This window comes from Nycticebus coucang, unplaced genomic scaffold, assembly GCF_027406575.1.
Source record: "Nycticebus coucang isolate mNycCou1 unplaced genomic scaffold, mNycCou1.pri scaffold_64, whole genome shotgun sequence".
Lineage (NCBI taxonomy): Eukaryota > Metazoa > Chordata > Mammalia > Primates > Lorisidae > Nycticebus > Nycticebus coucang.
This window is the reverse complement of record NW_026515589.1, coordinates 57443-77853: the sequence shown is the minus strand read 5'-3', so window position 1 is coordinate 77853 and position 20411 is coordinate 57443. Positions and strand designations below refer to the sequence as shown.

At 42.2% G+C, this 20411-nt stretch overlaps 1 pseudogene; it reads left to right on the top strand.

Moving 5' to 3' along the window:
* The first annotated feature begins 1648 nt into the window (after positions 1-1648).
* LOC128579536 (bromodomain-containing protein 4-like) lies at positions 1649-13359 on the top strand (annotated as a pseudogene).
* Positions 13360-20411: the final 7052 nt, after the last annotated feature.

Genomic DNA, 20411 nt, shown 5'->3' with positions numbered 1-20411 from the left:
ATATACATCTCAGTTTAAATATTGTTTACTGGCCATTTATAAATTCAGGCACTCCCACTGGTCAGTTTTGTATGATAGAATAAAAGTATGTTACCTGCAGTTTAAGTACAGCACACTGTCAAATAATTTTCCTTAAGGTGCATAGTAAATGTACAGATAGTCAAAGGCTACTGTTTTGTAATGTATTACATTTCTAATCTATTATACCTAACATACTTTAAATGTTTGCAGAGACAAAAGAATTGGAATTTTTTGAATATGTAAAACATGCTGACTTCTTCAAGTAGGCATTCTAAATAAAGTTTTTTAAAAAGAGAAAAAAAAAATTACTGCCTTCACTTCTCGTTCACTATTATACAAACACTATGATATCCAGTAGCATCTTAATACAAATAACTTAGAACAAAAATTTTTCCAGGTAGTTACAAGTATCACTGAGATAATTAACATTAAAAACTTAAATTAATTACATGTTATGTTTTGAAATGTATCTGCAATGATTTACAATTGTATGAATCATCTCCTGTCCAGAAATATGTGGGAGTTTAGTTTTTTTTTTTTTGTTTTTGTTTTTTGTTTGTTTGCAGTTTTTGGCTGGGGCTGGGTTTAAATCCTCCACCTCTGGCATATGGGGTTGGCGCCCTACTCCTTTGAGCCACAGGCGCCACCTGGGAGTTTAGCTTTTTTAGCAGTATCTTTTTTTTTTTTTTTTTTTTTGTAGAGACAGTCTCACTTTACTGCCCTTGGTAGAGTGCCGTGGCATCATACGGCTCACAGCAACCTCCAGCTCTTGGGCTTACGTGATTCTCTTGCCTCAGCCTCCAGAGCAGCTGGGACTACAGGCACCAGCCACAATGCCCGGCTATGTTTTTTTTTTGTTGTTGTTGCAGTTTGGCCGGGGCTGGGTTTGAACCCGCCACCCTCGGCATATGGGGCCAGCGCCCTACTCACTGAGCCACAGGCGCTGCCCCTTTTAGCAGTATCTTATTTAAATTGGTTGACACTTTAAGTAGTAGAAGTTGTTTCTGTTATGTTTGACACTCTAGTACTTACAAGAAAGACATAAACAAACAAGAACAAACCTTGTTGGGTAAGGACTGATGAGTGAGAGGCACACATACCTTACTACTAAATAGAAAGTTGTAACTAAATATGGAGACAGAGAGGAACTGAAAGGAAAGACACTGAAGAAATGTATTCTGCAAGAAAAGTAGAGGTAAGGGTCATCATTTCGAAAGTTAGAGGAGGAGGAATAAACATGCAAACAAAAAAAAAGTGACGTGATTGGTCAATCAATTACAAATTTAAGTCAAGGAAAAAAGAAGGGAACATATTCAGAACAATAAGATGAATAAAAAAGACTTGTATTCATAGTATATCTATAAAAATACTGATTAATATTTATAGTTAGTTTTTCTCTCTGTAGAGTTTCATTTGATTGCTATAAAAGAAGACACTTAAGCGGTTAAAGATGGTCATCTACCACTACTTGAAAGCTGAAACCTTATTACCTACAGAGAGACATAAACGAAAACAGAAATGTTCCGTCAATTTCTACCTGGAAGAATTCTAAACAGTAATATACGGCTTGTAAAAATATCTGTTAATATCTTGGCAAGCTATCACTGGTGAAAATCATAGAGGGGATATGGAGAAAACAGCTGATGAGAAAAATCTGTCATTAGGTTGTTTCTTTCTGAAGAGAGCATTCCAGATTAAAAGGCACACCCCAGGTATAATTCTGAGGGAAGAGTGCCAGAAATGCTCCAAGGTGCCCTACAAATCAAACACAATAGTCAATACACACCAGTATAAAAACTCAAAAGTGAAACTTCACAGTTTTCCTTTTCCATTCCTAGTTACTTTTCTAAAGAGGATGTTCTCCAACTCTATCCAGATTAATAAAAAAGATGTAATGTACACTCAATGCTAATATGAAGCCAGTAGACAACTAAATAGATGCCCACATACACATAAGAGAAACACTCAATTTAATTCAAGTTTTAGGGAGTGAAAGTGGAGGAGAGAAGGGGAGAGGGGAGGAGGAAGGGGGATGGGTGTGCTTCCACCTAATGGGCACAGTGTGAGGGTACACAGCACACCTACTGGGGGAGGGGCACAACTGCAACAGGGACCTTACCTAACACATGCAGAAATTGTAACTTTATTATATGCAGTCTCATATTAGCCTGAAAAAATTAATTAATTTTTAAAAAGTCACAGTTCTTAAGAAAGAGCAGCAGAAGAAAAATACAAAGCTACTGATAACAAAGAACATGATGATCAGAACAGTGTCTCTCCTATCAATGCTAACATTTTATGTAACTCCCCCCAGTGCCCCATTTAAACGGGACAGGCTCATGGAATAGATTAAAACACCACAAAACAAACAACCCCCCCACAACCCAAATTCAAATACCTGCTGTCTTCAAGAAAGCCATTTAACTCATTAAGAGTCTCGCAAAATGAAGGAAAAGTGGTTTTGGGGAAAAACATTTCCTGGGAGTGGAAACCCAACTCCAGTAGGAATAGCTATTACTGCATCAGGATAAAACAGACTTCAAGTCACCAATAGTTGAAAAACACAAAAGTGGTCATTATATAATGATACAGTGATCAATTCAACAATACATTACGACCCTAAATACGTATGCACTTAATGCCTGAGATCCCAGATACATAAAACAGATGCTGCTACTCGTAAGAATAGACATGAGAATGGTGAGAGCTGTCAACCTCCACTGACAAAGAAGATGTTAGAACTGGAAAGAGATGCCAGAGAAAATGGACCTATCAGATATTTACAGAATATTTACACATAAACTGGAAAATATACTTTATTCTCACCAACACATGGAACATTCTCCTAATTAGACTATATGTTAGGCCATACACCAAGTTACAGAAAATTTTCAAAAATCAAAATTATACCATATGACTAATTTCTCAGATCAGTGAAATAAAACTATTTAGTAGAATTCGATTGAAAGAGGAACTACCAAAACTAAACATATACCTAGATAGTAAACAACCTCCTGCCAAATAATCTTTGGTGAACAATGGAATCAACAAGAAAAACAAAAAAATTTGTAAAGTAAGTTACAGTGGCATTGCAGGATATCCAAATCTCTAAGACATAACAAAAGCAGTGCCAAGAGGGAAGTTTATAGCACTAAATGTCTATACCAAAAAGAAAAGTGCCAACCCTCAGAAAACGGAAACAATGAGAAGAAACAAGCCCACAGCTGCAAGAAGATAAGAAATAGATCAGAGCAGAAATAAGAGAAATTATAAAACAAAGTAAAAAAATGAAACAAAACAAAAAAAACAAATGATCAAAGACACCACAAGTTGCTTCTTTAAGAGTTAGATTAAGAGGAAAAGAAAAGAATCAGGAATAAGAATCTCCCAAACAAAAACATTCAGAACAAGATTCACAGCTGAACTCAAGGAAACTGGTATCTGTCCTACTAAAACTATTCCATAACATTGAAAAGGATCGAACCTCACTAACTCATTATGAGAGCATCACCCTGACCTCAAGGCCAGGAAAGGACACAACAAAATCAGAAAACTACAGACCAATGCCCTTGATAAAGAGAAGTGCAAAAATATTCAAAGAAAATATGAGCAAACTGACTCCAAAAGCACATCAAAGGGATAATTTCCCATGATCAAATGGGTTTCATCCCAGAGATGAAAGGATGGTTGAACATATGCAAGTCGGTGAATGTGATTCACTGCAGGATCAGAATTTAAAACAAAAACCAGGAGATCATCTGAATCGATGCACAGAAAGCATTAGACAACATCCAATATCTCTTCATGATAAAAACCTTGAAAAAACTAGGCAAAGAAAGAACATAGCTCAAAATAATAGAAGCCATATATAAAAAACACACAGCTGACATCCCACTGAATGGGGAAAAAGTAATAGTTTTCCTCTTAAGTCTTGGAACAAGACAAGAATGCCAGCCTTTGCCAGTTCTACTACATATAGTACTGGAAATCCTAGCCAGAACAATCAGGCAGGAAAAAGAAAGAAAGTGCATCCAAGTTAAGAAAGAGGAAATCACCCTAATCCTGTTGGCTGATGATATGTTCCTAGCTAAAAATTGGATACAGTAACAAAATCCCAAAACTACAGATGTTGGGGTGGATGTGGATAAAAGGGAACACTACTGCATTGCTGGTTGGAGTGCAAGCTAATACATCCCTTTTGGAAAGAAGTATGGAGGATACTCAGGGACCTACAAGTAGACCTGCCACTTGAACCTGCAATTTCACTACTAGGTGTATATCCAAAAGTCAAAAAATCACTTTGTAACAAAAATATTTGCACCATATTGTTCACTGCAGCTCAATTCATCATAACCAAGTCATGGAAGAAGCCCAAGTGCCCATGAATGGATTAATAAATTGTGGTATATGTATACCACAGAATATTATGCAACCTTAAAAAAGATGGAGGCTTTACCTTTTTTACATTTACATGATTGGATCTGGAACATATCCTACTTAGTAAAGTATCTCAAGAGTGGAAGAAAAAATATCTAATGTACTAAGTACTATTATGAAACCAATTTACAATCACTCACACTTTCATATGAAGAATAGATCACAACTATGACCCAGGATGAAGGAAGGAGTAGTGGGGGTGGGAGGGGAAAGGTCAGATCAAGGGAGGGTGAATGGTGGGATCACACCTATGGTGCGTACTGCAAGGGTACATGTTGTATGTATTAAGCATAGACTATAAATGTCTTAACACAATAATTAAGTAAACAATGTGAGGAATATATTAACTAGTGTGATGTAAGCATTCCTAATTGCATATGAAATCAGTGCATTATACCCAATAAATGCATTAATGTATACATGATCTATGTGTTCATGCTTTCATAAAAGAAAGAAACTTGAAAAAATGGATACAGTGTCTAGTATAAAGAAAATAAAGCTATAATTATTCAAGTTGAAGATTAAAAACCTTCAAGTACATCTATAATTGTCAAGCAAGACCCAATATTCATAAAAAGAGAGAAGAAAGTGACTGAAAATGTCAAACCCACAGGATTCCTGAGTTTTTCAGATGAATGAAATTATGTGCTAGGTGGAATGACTTTGAATATTACAGTTAATAAAGCTTCTTGAAAACAATATAAAATGTCCCCTTTGCTGGAGGTATTTGTAAAAGTGAAGAACCATCATCCAAAAGTGATTTTGCTTTCTGTTCTTACATGAGTTAATTTTTATGTCAAAATACAAGGATAATGAAATATATTTTCCATGCAAAACAGAGGTGATCTTGTATTTCCTCTTGGGAACCATCCCTCATTGTGTTTCTGTGATAATGGGCAGTTTATACTAGAGGACAACCATTGATTTTGAGTTCGTGTGATGTGCGTATGTGCATGTCCATTTCATACAGATATTAATATCCCAAGGTAAATCAGAACTATTCCAGAGATAAATAATTGCTGCATCTATGTCTTTAAGAGGGTTGCAGCACAAAATTTCTTTTCTCATTTAATTGATACAGATTCAGAACCTCCTATACATAACCAGAAATTTTGATTTTAGTTAATGAAGGATAATACCAAGGCTTATTTATGTCTCTCTCTTTATTCTACAAAAGATCTACAACAGCTACCAAGACACCATCGGGCAGTAAGATGATTTGCTTCAGCAAGTTATGAACAGACAAGACACCAAGTTAGAAACCTTCACCAAGAAATAAGACAAGTCAAAAATTGATAATTCATAAAATATCTGACAACACCCAAGACAGATATATCTAGGAACACAAGTTTTACTAGATTCAATGTAAGACATCACTCTACCAAATTTAAAACAAGGGAGGATTAAAGAAAATTTCTTTGCTTGCCAAGTTGCTTTTCATTGATGCATAATAGGGGTACATATTTGGGGAGTGCATGTGATAATTTGATACATTTACAGAATCATATAGGGTAACAGGAATGTCCCTCATAAAAAATATTTATATTCTCTTTATGACAACACTAAAATTATTCTGTGACAGTGATTATGGGTGTTCTGCCCTTGGAAGCCATTAGGATTCTGCCAAGCCATACAAAAGAGGCCCACTGTGTTTATGATGCAGACGACTCTGTTTGCCCTGGTGCATTTCCCATATTCCTAGGGAATGAGGATCCATCTTGCCTCTTTCTTCTGGGTCTGTGTGGGTACATCTCTAACACTGAAGCTTGCCTGGGTCCCTGCTTCAGTCCCCCACATAGGCAGCACAGTGATCCTTGCATAGCCCATATGTTGTAATGGGCCTCGGTCTCCAGCCAGCACCTTGCAGTGGATGCCTAGGGGGCCAGGCAAAGGTGGGAATTGGGGGTTGGGGATAAATCAGGAAAAATGAAATGATAAAAGGGTCTTAATACAGACCAGGGATGATAATGGATCAAGAACCAAAGAGTATGAATAAATCAGTCTCATCTTCCCAGTGCTACACTGAAGGAGGTGCTGTCTCAGCTCAGACCATATCCTAGGGATGTGGGCCTGTCCCCAGTGTCCCTAGCCTTCTTCAGAAGAGTGCCTGAGGGCAGCTGCAGCTGTGTGTGCCAAGGGCAGGGCTGGTGTGTGGGGGTCCACCACCCCATGAGCAGTTCCAGGGCTCATGCTCCAGGGCTCCTGCCAGCCAGGCCACAGCTAAGACTGCCCTTGAATCCCACCTGGCCTGGCTCCTTCCCAGATTGCCTCCTGACTCTCCATCCATTTCTCCTGAGACAACTTCCTTAACTAGCACCCAACTCTCTGTCTCAGGGTATATGTCTGGGAAACCCCACCAAAACCCATCTTCTGCATGGAAAAAGAAAAAAAGAGAGAGAGAAAAGAAAAGAAAAACACTGGGCTGAATTTAAACCATGCTCCAAGAGAAAGGGTTAGAACAGAGGAGAGGGAAGGGAAGGGCCTTGGGATTCATCACCTCTCAGAGTCCAAGTGAAAGAAGCAGAGATTGCAAAGAGGACTTGGAGGGGAGGCAGGCAGAGGTGATGAAGGCTGGGGGAGCCCACACCATGGGCCAGAGAGAGCACATCCTAGGGTACTAGGGAGTCTTTCAAAGGCAGCTACATTGGAGGATGATGCAGACACATCCACGAGCACCTGGAGGGCAGTGCTAACCTTGATAAGGTCCTTCAGCAGGTAGGGACACAGGTGTCAGAGGAAGGGGTTGAAGAGTGATTCAGATATGAATTTCTGCTGGGGATGACCCACCAGAATTCAAGGACTATGTAATTCAGAAAAGAGAGGGGATAACCAGAGGACACCAATGCTGAAGAGTGAGGGGATGGCACCCCATAGATGCAGAGGGACTAGCCTTTGATAGGAGCAGAGACACCACCCACCCACCAAGAGGAAGATAGAGTAGAGGTTTGGACAAACTGGGTTGACGTGTCCAGCCATGAGAAGATGAGGCTTCCCCGTGAGGTGTGAAGCACAATGTTTAGACCATCTCAAGGCAGAATTGACTTCTCCCTTCCCTGCTTCCCCAATTTCCTCAGTGCCTAATTCTGAACTTACACAGAGTGCGGTAAGAAGCTGTAAATGTTTACTAAAAACCAAGTCTGTGTTCACTCAGTGAAGGGGCACAGTCCCCTGCACCCTTGTAAGGTGAAAAAGTCTCATTTGTGCTCCTTGAGGTACGAGGCCCTGAGAAGGAACATTTCCAGTACTTGGGCTAGATGTGAACTTGCAGAAGTGGCTTTGCTGAAAAATGCAGGCAGTTACACCTTAAAGGAAAGAATGTACCAGAGGGCCCCACCAAGTCACAGCTGGAGACAGATCATCTGCCTAGGGCACTGGCCTGTTGCACTTAATTCTCTACCTGTATTTACACAATAATTTTCAGTTAGTCATATAGGGAAGTGGGCAAAGAGAACAGACAACCCAGTGCCTTTGTGGTTTATCTCCATTATTGTTTATCTCCAAGCAGGACATTCTTAGTTTAGAAAAGTGTGTACATACTTTGATGCATTAACGCTGGTAAGGAATCTTTACCTTTTGTCTTCTTTATTCTTGGATTATTTTTATCTTATGAGTTTGGATATATAAAAAAGTGAATAAAGACTGCAGATTGCTGTTGTGCCTGAGTGAGCACCAGCCTTCCCTTCTAAAATCATTCATTTTGTCTGTGGTGCTGCCTCTGCATCATCGACCAAGTAGCCCAGTGGACAGCAAAAATTCAGGGTGCATGGAACTGCATGGGGGCACAGGTCTCTTTTCATGAATCTGACTATCATCTAAACACAGGCTGTTGTGGCGCTTCTAGATGGTCAGTTTGCTTCATCCAGACAGGATGATTTTGGTGTCATGATAAAGCTACTTCTGGCAGAGTTCATTTCACAAGTTTTGATGTCCTAAAGAGGAAGGTCTTAATTCATTAATGCTGCCAAGTGATAATGTCTTTTTTTTTTTAATGGAGCCACAAGAGGGCCTGCTTTATATAAAATTTCTGTATTATGTGGAAATTGTAGGAGTCAGATACATGGGATAGTTGTTGATGCTTCCTTAATTTTGGCCGTATTTAAAAATGGATCAAGGACATTTAACCACTACTGTCTCCCCACACCCTGTCAGATGGAAATAAACCTAAGGCATAAAAGATAATAAGAGAGAAGAAAACAGATTTTGGAAGTCAGAAAGCAAACAGGTCAGTTGTAACTGACAGAAGAAGATGGAGAAAATCACACTGGAAGTCAGCAGGGGGAAAATCCAAGACATGCCTGGTTTATACTGTCAGACTCTCCAGGACCCAGGAACTAAGCTAACCTAGAAATCAAGGTGATTGTGGAGCCAAAAACTTTAAAAATCATTTTTTTTGACTTGCTAATCATAAACCACAATGTGAATTTCTGCAAAAACAGGGTGCCATGTTAAAAAGAAAAAAAAAAAAGAAAGAAAGAAAGCATTCTGAAACTGACATGGTTTGTAAGTCTCTGTTTTGAGGCCTACGCTAATGATAAAATCTCTATCAAAATCTCAGAGAATAAACTAATGTTTTTTTTTTTTAAATAAATAAAAATAATTTAGACCCTCTCCCCTACTCTATGTAGCTGAACAAAAGAAACTTTTCTAGGGAATCTGATCATCCAGGAGAAAAGTTCTAAAAATGCTCAGCTGGGGGATCCACTCACCCTCAAGCTAAACATTTTAGCTACATCACTCTGCAAGGAAGACAGCAGAGTTTAACAGTGATTCCCATGTGTGCAAATTTCAATAAGCTTTTAAGTTCAAAGGATGACTGGACAATTTGAGGATGAAGATATGAAATTTAAAACATTAAAGTAACATACATATAAAGAAAGGAAACAGGTGGCAACTGTGGCTCAAGGAGTAAGGCGCTGGCCCCATATACGGGAGGTTGTGGGTTCAAACCAGGCCTTGGCCAAAAACTGAAAAAAAAAAAAAAAAAAGGAAAGGAAACAAACTCAAGAATGGAAATTTCTGAATACTCTCCTAAAGATCCTTACAGAGGCAAAGAAAGATATAAACCCAATAAAAAAAAAAGCAGAATATTTTGAGAAATATATATATAAGAATATATATATGTTGAGGCAGCGCCTGTGGCTCAAAGGAGTAGGGTTCCAGCCCCATATGCTGGACGGGGTGGGTTCAAACCCAGCCCCAGCCAAAAACTGTAAAAAATAAAATAAAATAAAATAAAATAAAATAAAATAAAACAAAACAAAATTGTCTTTATAAAAAAAAAAGAATATATATATATGTATATATACACCAAAGTATATCTTTGAGAAATATAGATATATGTGCCAAAGACAAAATACTGTTGGAAATTAAAAGTTTGCTATCATATTTTTAAAATCAATGATTAAACATCACTATTCATTAGGGAGATATAAATCAAAACCTCAGTGAGATACCATTTCAAATGGACTTTGATGGCCAGAATCAAAAAGACACACAACAGTAAATATTAGTGAGGTTGTGGGGATGTGGGGAAACTGGAATTTCTATATGGTGGGGATGTAAAATGGTGCAACCACAAAAGAAAACAGTCTAGTAGTTTCTCAAAAAGTTAAATATGAACTATCAATTCCCAAGATGAATGAAGACATTTGTCCACACAAAAGTTTTCTAACAGATGTGCATGACAGTTTTATCTTTTTTTTTTTTTTGAGACAGAATCTCACTATGTCACCATTGGTAGAGTGCTGGTGGCATCCCAGCTCACAGCAACCTCAAACTCTTAGGCTTAAGCAATTCTTTTGCCTCAGCCTCCCAAGTAGCTGCAATTACAGGCACCTGCCACAATTCCTGGCCATTTTATTGTTGTAGCTGGCATTGTTGTTTGACAGACCCAGGCTGGGTTTGAACCTGCCAGCCCTGATGTATGTGGCCAGCGCCCTAGCTGCTGAGCTACAGGCACTGAGCCTACAGCCTATTCTTAGTAGCCAGAAAGGAAGACAAAATGCTCCCAGATAAATAAACCTTGAAAGCATTATGCTAAATGAATGAAACAAAACGCAAACAAAGCACATATATGATTCCATTTTCATGAAACATCCAGAATAGACAAATCATAGAAACATACAGGAGACTAGTGGTTGCCAGATCTGGGGAAGGGAGAACACAGAGTGACTGCAAATGTGTATGGAGTCTATTTGGACGGTGATGAAATATCCCAGCTACTAGGGAGGCTGAGGCAAAAAGATGGTTTGAGCCCAGGAATTGGTTGCTGTGAGCTATGATGATGCCACAGTACTCTGCCCAGAACAAAAGAGTGAGACTCCATCTTAAAAAGAAAAGGCTGAATTACACACTGAAAGATGGTGACTTTTGTTTCAATAAATACGTGTGTATTTTTTGTGTATTATTTTAAGAAATACATGACAGTTTGAAATACAAAATTGTGAAAAATGCACAAAGTAAAGCACAAAGACAACTGGGAAAAAAAGAAGGGAAAAATAAAATTATGATAAGACCAGGAAGTCCAAAATCTGGATGGTCAGGTTTAGAAGTGACTTACAGAGGAAAGAGAAAAAGGAAAAATCATAAAATTAAATTTATTTTCTCAAAACTGAAACATCAAGTTTCTGGATTGTAGGAAACCAGTAGATAAAGGCTAAAAGTGAACAAAACAAAACAAAACAAACAAACAACAACAAAAAAAAAGCCATGCTTAGCAAAATGGATAACAGTTAATACCACTTTAATCCCCACACTGTGAAACATCAGAACCCCAAAATAAGAGTAAACTTCTGGAGGAGGGAGAAACAGTTTCCATAGAATGGATCAGATGGCAATGGAATTTTCAAAAGCACCATTGAATAATAAATATCAATGTAATGCCTTAAAGTTTCTAGAAGAAAAATATTTCTATTTTGCAGTTGTATATCCAGACAAATCAGCAATTTAAACATGATAGGGAGGCATTTTTTGAACTTTCAAGGTCTCAGGAAATCTGCTTTCTAATGTATTCTTCTCAATAAGAAAAGAGAGGATGCCTTCCACAAAGCAGAAGGAGTGAACCAAAAGAGAAATCCCTGGAAGCCAAAAAATAGAAGGGGCCATCACACAATCCAGCAATGGTGCTCCTTGGAATTTACCCAAAAATGTTGAAATTTTTGATCCACACTGCTGGGAGAATGGGGGACCGAACACCCCATTCTTGGCAAAGGAAAGCACCCCCAGAAAAAGAGGAAAACTAAAAAGCAAGCTGAGTGAGTCAGAACAAAGAAAAGTCAGCTAATTTATGTTTAAGCTAGCCATTGCTAGCAAGCTTCTCGCCTTTTCTGAAATTCTAGGCTGGCATCCTAAGTACAGCACTCCACCTCATTTCAACCAGCATGCAGTAGTCCCTCCTCCAGCTTTTCACAATGCGCTGCCCCAGCCCCCATCTCGACCCAGCAACCAAGCCGCTGCCCTACCTCCCAAGCCTGCCTGGCCCCAGGCTGTGTCATCTGACCTGGCCCAGCCCCCCTTACTCCCACAAGCCCCCATGGCTCAACCCCCTCAATTGCTGCTGGAGGATGACGAGCCCCCGCCCCACCCCTCACCTCCATGCAGCTGCAGCTGTACCTGCAACAGCTGCAGAAGGTGCAGCCCCCTGCACCCTTCCGTGAAGGTGAAGACTACTCCCTTCCGTGAAGGTGCAGTCCCAGCCACCACCCCATTTACCCCCCCAGCCCCACCCCTCTGTTCAGCAGCTACAGCAGCAACCACCTCCACCACCACCACCCCAGCCTCAGCCCCCACCCCAGCAACAGCACCATCCCCCACCTCGGCCTGTACACTTGCAACCCATGCAGTTTCCCACCCACATCCAGCAACCCCCACCACCCCAGGGCCAACAGCCTCCCCATCTACCCCCACCTCAGCCTGCCAAGCCTCAACGAGTCATCCAGCATCATCCTGCACCCCTACTCAACTGCTGCCAGCAGACGGGTGGTTCCTGTAAACCACGGGCCTGACAGCCCACTATTGCCCAGGTCAACCTCAGCAGGTTCTCCCGAGGCTGCTATCCCAGGTCATCTTCGTGAAGCTCCCTCCCCGCTTATGATACTTTCCCCCCAGAAGCCACAGTTCCAGAGCCTGACCCACCATTCTCCACCCCAGTAAAATTTCCAGACAGGGAAGGAGCTGCTACGGCTTCTGTAGTCCAGCCCCAGCCCCTGGTGGTGGTGAAGAAGGAGAAGATCCACTCACCCATCATCCGTAGTGAGCCCTTCAGCCCCTTTCTGCAGCCAGAGCCCCCCAAGCACCCGGAGAGCATCAAGGCTCCCGTCCACCTGCCCCAGCGGCCAGAGATGAAGCCTGTGGACGTTGGGAGGCCTGTGATCCGGCCCCCTGAGCAGAATGCACCCCCGCCAGGGGCCTCTGACAAGGATAAACAGAAACAGGAGCCAAAACCTCCAGTTGCACCCAAAAAGGACCTGAAAATCAAGAACATGGGTTCCTGGGCCAGCCTGGTACTAGAAGGATCCAACCACCCCATCCTCCACAGCCAAGTCATTGAGTGACAGCTTTGAGCAGTTTCGTCGCGCTGCTCGGGAGAAGGAAGAGTATGAGAAGGCCCTGAAGGCCCAGGCCGAGCATTCTGAGAAGGAGGAGCGGCTTCCGCAGGAGCGCTGAGGAGCTGAGAAGAGGAAGATGCGCTGAACAGGCCCGGCGGGCCCAGGAGGAAGCAAGCAGGCGCCAGGAGCAGCAGCAGCAGCAGCAACAGGCAGCAGCAGTAGCTGCCGCCGCCGCCCCCCAGCCCAGAGCTCCCAGCCCCAGTCCATGCTGGACCAGCAGAGGGAACTGGCCCAGAAGCGGAGGAAAATACACTCGGTAGATAGTTCACCCTTCATAAACAGCAAGAGGGAGTAACAAAGGGATGCAAAATTGGGCAAGCAGATCTTTGCATTGGTTGGTGAGACTCCATTTGAAATAAGGCCTGCATTCAATTAGCAAAGGAAAAGCTCCACAAGAAAAGCAGTACCTTTTGTTCGCCAGCTACTGAAGTCAGAAGTGGCAAAAGGTGGTGAAAGCAGTAAGATCTTAGCTACCAAGGACCGCAAGAAAAGTGAATCTTTGGTCACCAGCTACTAAAGGTAGAGGTAGCAAATATGTGGTAAAAGCAGTAAGATCTTCATAAGCAAAGACTGCAAGAAAAGCGGGACTTTTGTCCATTAACTACAACTCAAATAGCAAGGAAAAGCTTTGTGAGGGAAGTGGGACCTTTGTTTGCCAGTTAACACAATTTATAATAGAAGAAATGGAAATTGTAAAGTCTCTCAGACAAAGGTTTTCTTAGTTTGAGATATCTTTAAAGAAAGTAATACTTTAATCATTATCTTTTCTCCAGCGGTAGTTAAGCTTGAGGTTAGATACAGGGCTCCACCACTTAGGGAGGCCTCCACTTGGAATTCTGAATTTTGACAATCACCTTATATTCTTTATTCTTTTGCCTAGCAAGAGGAAAGGCTGTACAACAAGAACAACTGCCCTTGCCATACTAGACACTATCTTAAAATACACAAAAAGGGTGAATATGTAAGAGACTATATAGTTCAAGGGAAGGAGAAGTGAGAGTTAAGCTTTGAACACTCTGTAACTATAAGAAACACCTGTGAGGGCGGCGCCTGTGGCTCAGTGAGTAGGGCGCCGGCCCCATATGCCGAGGGTGGCGGGTTCAAACCCAGCCCCGGCCAAACTGCAACCAAAAAATAGCCAGGCGTTGTGGCGGGCGCCTGTAGTCCCAGCTGCTCCGGAGGCTGAGGCAAGAGAATCGCGTAAGCCCAAGGGTTAAGAGGTTGCTGTGAGCTGTGTGACGCCATGGCACTCTACCCGAGGGCGGTACAGTGAGACTCTGTCTCTACAAAAAAAAAAAAAAAAAAAAGAAACACCTGTGATAGAACATCTGTAATGTAACACCTTGGTGATAACGGCATGGGGAAGGGATTCAGCTCTTTTTAACACAAGAGCTCGAGAGCACAAGGGTCAGTGGTTGGTAGTCTCCACACCTGTGGTGTAAATAGCCATGGGATCATTTCTATAAGTAGCTGTAGGAGAGGTTAGTCTGGATTTGTTCATTCTCTCAATGGACTCACTCACTCTAACTCTTTTGCCCCTCCTGCTTGGAGGGCAACTCCCTGGCACACTTCTACAAAGACCGCTAAGATTCACTCTCCTACTAAGACTGTTTCTCTCCCTTAAACACTTTCTCTCTCTCTCTCTCTTTCCCTCCTGCTAAGACAAATTACCCTCTGTCACCTAAGGGGAGTTGATCCCAAGCAAGGTAGCACAGTAATCTGTGTCTAGACAGTTTCATAGGCCAGGTATGGTGATCTGGTATCCTGGACCCTGACAACGAATATTAATTATTTTCAGATGTTTTTCCTCTATCTATTGAGATAATTAAGTGCTCAGAGGAGTAGATAAATCTCCATGGACCTTCTTTTAGAACATTAGCTGGAAAAAAATATATATCATGGTGGGAGAACCACTTGGGCTTTGTATTCATGTAAGGGCATATTTGCGACCTTTACTGGGAAGCTCCTGAAAGAAGACACACTTGTGAACAGCCAAGTAAAGAAAAAGACTTTATGGATTGCAGCTCAGCAGATGCCCCAAGCTGGTTCTAGACACCTCCCAACCTACAGTATGGTGTGCACAGGGGTCCTCCAGGGTCACAGGCCTCTCCACACACAGCTTCTGCCTCACAATACTGGGAGCACCACAGACCTCACAATCAGCCTTTTATGTCACTGAGATGTGCAGGTGGCCCCAGAGTGCAGATTGGAACAGTAAACAGCTACCAGAAGGAGTTCATAGGTTATGACCACTGCTACTCAGATTTTTGGGTCCCACAAGACAGCAAGGCCACCTCTGCATGGGAATATCCAGGAAGGAAATGAGCCCTCCCTCGGGTTAGGGCCCATGGGTCCTACCACAGAGTCATGGCAGTGGCATCAGACCCTCATCCCCACTCCCTGGGCCATGCCTGGATTAACCTGGGCCCTGGAGCTGGAACCCCAGGGCAGATCCTAACAGTGCTAACTCAGTTCCATACTCCTCATCACCCTATACCTGTGTGGAGGAGTGCCCATCACCACCAGGCCCAAAGAGTCAACAAACTCCAGAGGCAACTGATACCCTGTTTCCCCCAAAATAAGACATCCTCTGAAAATAAGACCTACTTGCAGGAAAGATAAGACATCCCCTGAAAATAAGACCTAGCACATCTTTGGGAGCACACCTTAAAATAAGACACTGTCTTATTTTGGGGAAAACAGGGTATAATCTCCTGATGAGTCTTGGCTCAGATGGCCCAATTGGAAGCTTGGATGGTGTGGAGCCACACCCCATGAACAGACCTTAGGGTTAGGTGATGCACATGGATCCAAAAACAATCTTCTAGCAATACAAGTATCACACAAGGAATCTTCTAGAAAACCTGGAAGAAGATAGGGAACTGGGAGGGAACGTGCCCCACCCATCCCAGGAGGACAGTCATCTTTAAGCATCAAGATGAGCATGTGCTCCCCTCCCCAATAGCTGAGAGGGCCTCACTGTGAGCAGGTGATGCCAGAAATTGTGCAAGAAGGAGTGAGGTGCCCTCACCTAGGAACTGTGGGGAACTACCACCCACCTCTCTATCCCACCTTTCCTGTTTTAGTTTTCTGCCATAAAAAAACTGGAATTTCTTTTTTCATAAAACATGAAGGAGAAAACTCAAAATAAAAATGTATTTCAAGTCAATGACCAGAAGTATCCCATCCCTATTCTTTTCCCAAGAGGATTTTTTTGCACATGACATTTTTTTTTTCTTGTTTGGAGTTTTAGTGTTGAGACTCCAAAACTTGTTTTCAGGGAGAAATTTTTTTTTTTCAATGGAAGTCTATAGCAATCCTCCCACCTCACCCCAATCAACTTGTATAGTTTCTTTTATGAAAAAAAAAAGAGAGAGAGAGAGAGAGAGAGAGAGAAAAGGGGCAAAAAGGGAAAGAAGGAAGAAGTAAGGAAGAAAAGGAAAAGAAGAATAGGGAAGGAAAGATAAAAGTAAAAGGAAAGGAAAGAGCAACAACAAGAATAACAACAAAAACAGTAGTGACAGGCAGCCTTGCTAATAGACTAACAGGGAAAAATAAATTATCTAACCTGCAGTCTAAGTAAAAGCATGAACTAAATCCTGTCTTTAAGATTAATCACATGAGCTTTCAAGTTAATTGACTACCTGGGGGAGTTCATTTCTACAGCGATAGAAAAGAAGGAAGCTGACAGAGGGAGAGTGTAAATTCTCCTCAACATTCACCAGATAGACCAGACCCTTTCCAGTGATAAGATAGTCTTGAGGAGAAAGAAGGAAGAAAAAGAAAGGAAAAAACAAACTATCTCTCTTGCTATAATTAAAATTAACTGGATATCTTTTTGGGTGGGACACAAATCTAAGAGGGTCCTTATCTAACAACGGCAATCAATGTAACCTGGTTCTGCGTACCCCACCATGAATCCCCAACAATAAAAAAAAAAAATACATAGAGGTTGAATTGCTTTCAATTTTGTGATATTATAACAGACTTGAAGCATTCTTAAGAGGACAGCTTCCTGCCTCAGTTACTGCAAAACAATATCCCAAGATGAACCCACGTCTCGGGGGAACAACAGAGGGAAAGGCAGCTCCCTGACATCTCACAGCCACTCCTGTTATTAGTCTGCTGTGAAGGAGGAAAGGAAAAAGCAAATGCAGCAGTTTCACCGCTGTCTCCTGATAATAGGTCTCCATGGGATTTTCTTTACCTTCCTTAATAAGGAGGCAAGCTGCTTTGTTCTTCTGCCAGCACTCACCATGCTTTCCTCAGTGCTGTGCCACTTCCCTTCCCTTCCCTTCCCTTCCCTTCCCTTCCCTTCCCTTCCCTTCCCTTCCCTTCCCTTCCCTTCCCTTCCCTTCCCTTCCCTTCCCTCCTCTCCTCTCCTCTCCTCTCCTCTCCTCCCCTCCCCTCCCCTCCCCTCCCCTCCCCTCCCCTTCCCTTCCCTTCCCTTCCCTTCTCTCTCTCTCTGTCTCTCTCTCTCTCTCCTTTCTTTCTCAGGGAAGTAAATAAACCTTTTCCTTTGTATTGTAAGATATGCACTGAGAATTCTTTCTCCAGCCTACCTACAAATTCCCACCCTAACAACTAGTAGCCCTTCTGTCTGTACTCAGCCTTTCCACCAGGAAAGACAGTCGGGGCGTGAGCACTCGCATGGCATTTGTTGCCATGTAAAAATAATAAGAATAAACTTAACAATGTACAATTGGGGATTTATTTCCAAAAGCACCTTTTGTGAAGGAGAGAAGGGGGTCACCCTTTTCACTTGGGGTCTTGGCTTAGGGGGTGGACATGGGACTGGTGGAGGTGGCTGTGTTCTGGCTGGCTTCTGAGGCTGCAACCACAGCACACTTGTACCCAAGAACCCACCCACCCTCATGACATGGCTGGAGGGGCCAGACCACCCCACCTCCTGTCAGGGTTCTGCCCCAGTCCAGACCTTCAATGAGACCTGGTGGCTATGCTGTGGTCCCAGGAGAGCTTTAACACCCCCTCTCTCCTGGACTCTCTCATCCTGGCCACCCCGAGTCTCCTGCCCTCTTCCTCCCAACTCCAGTCTTCCCATTGAGAATTCTGCCACCCGGGTTCTGTCCTGAGGCAGAAAAGCCAACACCCACAGGAAGAGAGGGACTGGGACAGGGGACCTGGGCTCTCCACATGCTGTTCCTCTGATCCTTATATCATCCTTATTGTGGGTGTGGGCAGGGTGGGCTGGGGGTGGTTTTCTTTGTCCTCTTTATTTGTCCTTCTTTTTCAAAGTTGGGATGTTGACTGGAACGCTTGGAACTGGGGGCTTCTGGACTCTGGAGGACCTGTGGTGATCCTAGTTTGATTTTCAAAAACTGACAGAGCCCATGTGGGGGCCTGTCCCTGCCCAGGAGACAGGTCACTCGTGGCCACCTCACCTCAGCACTGCTCAGGGAAATCTTTGTGCCCTGCCCTGGAATATACATTCCAATTCTCTACACATTGACCCTCCTTTCTCCTCCTTGTTCCCTCCCCTGTGGCTGCTCTGTTTTTCTTTGTTATCTCCTATTTCTAATCCAGGTCTATCTTATTAAATGAGATAATGTCTGCCTGAAAAAAGACCTTGTGGGGATTATTGGGAGCATTGTAGCTGTTTTTCTGATTTTTCTTTTCTTGTAGTGTGGTTCTGAGTTTAGAGTTGGAAAGTAAAAGTATTTACAATTATAATACATTTCAGTTTGTGTGTGATACATGATAACATTTTCCTTTTCATAACCTTGTTGCTGCAGGTACCTTTTTATCAAAGTGGGTTAGGCATCCTGTCAGGAGCTCCCACTCCTTTTAACCATGGCATCTGCTGTCTGCCTTGTGCAAGAGCAGCCTCTGCTCATCTTGATGATCAGGGTCCCTTGTTCCTGCCAATTTTGGGACATCTTCTTTTACCTTGTGGTGTTTCATTGAGGGTTTCTTTTCTTTCTTTCTTTCTTTTTTTTTTTTTGAGTTCTTACAATTTTATTTTTTTGGATTTTGTTGACTTTTTTCAAAATTTCAGTTTAATGTAAGGGTGCAAATAATGAAATCATAACATTTGAATTTTTCAGGTAGAGTCCCTCTTATATCTATGTCCTACACTCAAAAGGTGTGCCATACACTGCTACCTTGGGAAGGTTTCAAGTAAGTGACACAGTGGAGTTTACCTGGTATTTAGCTGTGACTTCTCTTGTGCACAGTCACATGTGGAAATCACAACCTCCAAACTCAAAAAGTCAAAAGTTAAATAGCACACGCATCCCCATGTGGGTCACCAAGGTGGTGGAATGTGGCTTGTTCCCACCTGTCCCCTGGAGTGTCGGAATCCATGCTTCAGTTCAGGACACATGCCCGGTGACAGTAATGAGGGACAGTGGACACACACTGTTGAGTGGGTACTCACCGTGCAGGGCATCATCCTGGGCTGGCTCTTCTGTTGTCCTTTCAGACACCCCTTTTCAGAGGCTGCTCTCTGCTGCTGGGTCTAACTCTAAAGTTACTGAGTACATACAATTTTCTATTAAACCCTCTACTCTTTATCTTCTACAATGGGGAAGTACAGCAAGTGGGTAATATTCTCCCTGGAAGTCTAGGTCAGCATTTGCCTGTTATCCTGGTCTCCAGCCTTAGCACCACCTAGATTTCTTTTTATTGAACGTGCCAAATGCCCAACAGAAGCCATTCTTATATGAAGCACCCCTGTGAACTTACAGTATCTGCACCCACTTCCTGGTGGTAATGACTTGATATTAATAGCAAATATTTATATGTAGGACTTAACCATTGTGCAGTAGAAATCATATTGGGCAGAAATGGGAAATGTTTATATGTGTGCACAATTCATTCTGACATCTACTAATGGTGCTTACACTAACACCTGTGATTTAATTCTAATACTCCATTGTTCACTGTAAAGCATTTTCATTTTCTCAATAACAGCTTCCTGAGGTCAGACACAATGGCTCACACTTGTAATACTGCCACCCTGGGAGGATGAGGTGGGAGGATCCCTTGAGCTCAAGAGTTCAGTTCAAGACCAGCCTGAGGAAGTATAAGACCTTCATCTCTACAAACAAAATAAATTAAAAAAAAAAAACATTATCCTGGTGTTGTGGTGGGCAACTGTAGTCTCAGCTACAGAGGAGGGTGAAGCAGGAGGATTGCTTGAGCCCATGAGTTGGAAGTTACTGTGAGCTAGTCTGAGGCCACAGCAACATAGCTGAGGCTGCGGCAACAGCGTGACCCTCTGTCTCAAAAAACAAACAAATAAACAAACAAACAAAAACAAAAAACTTCCTTGTCTTTAGTGAGAAAACCAGCTCTCAATAATTACAATGTATTTTCTTTTTTCTT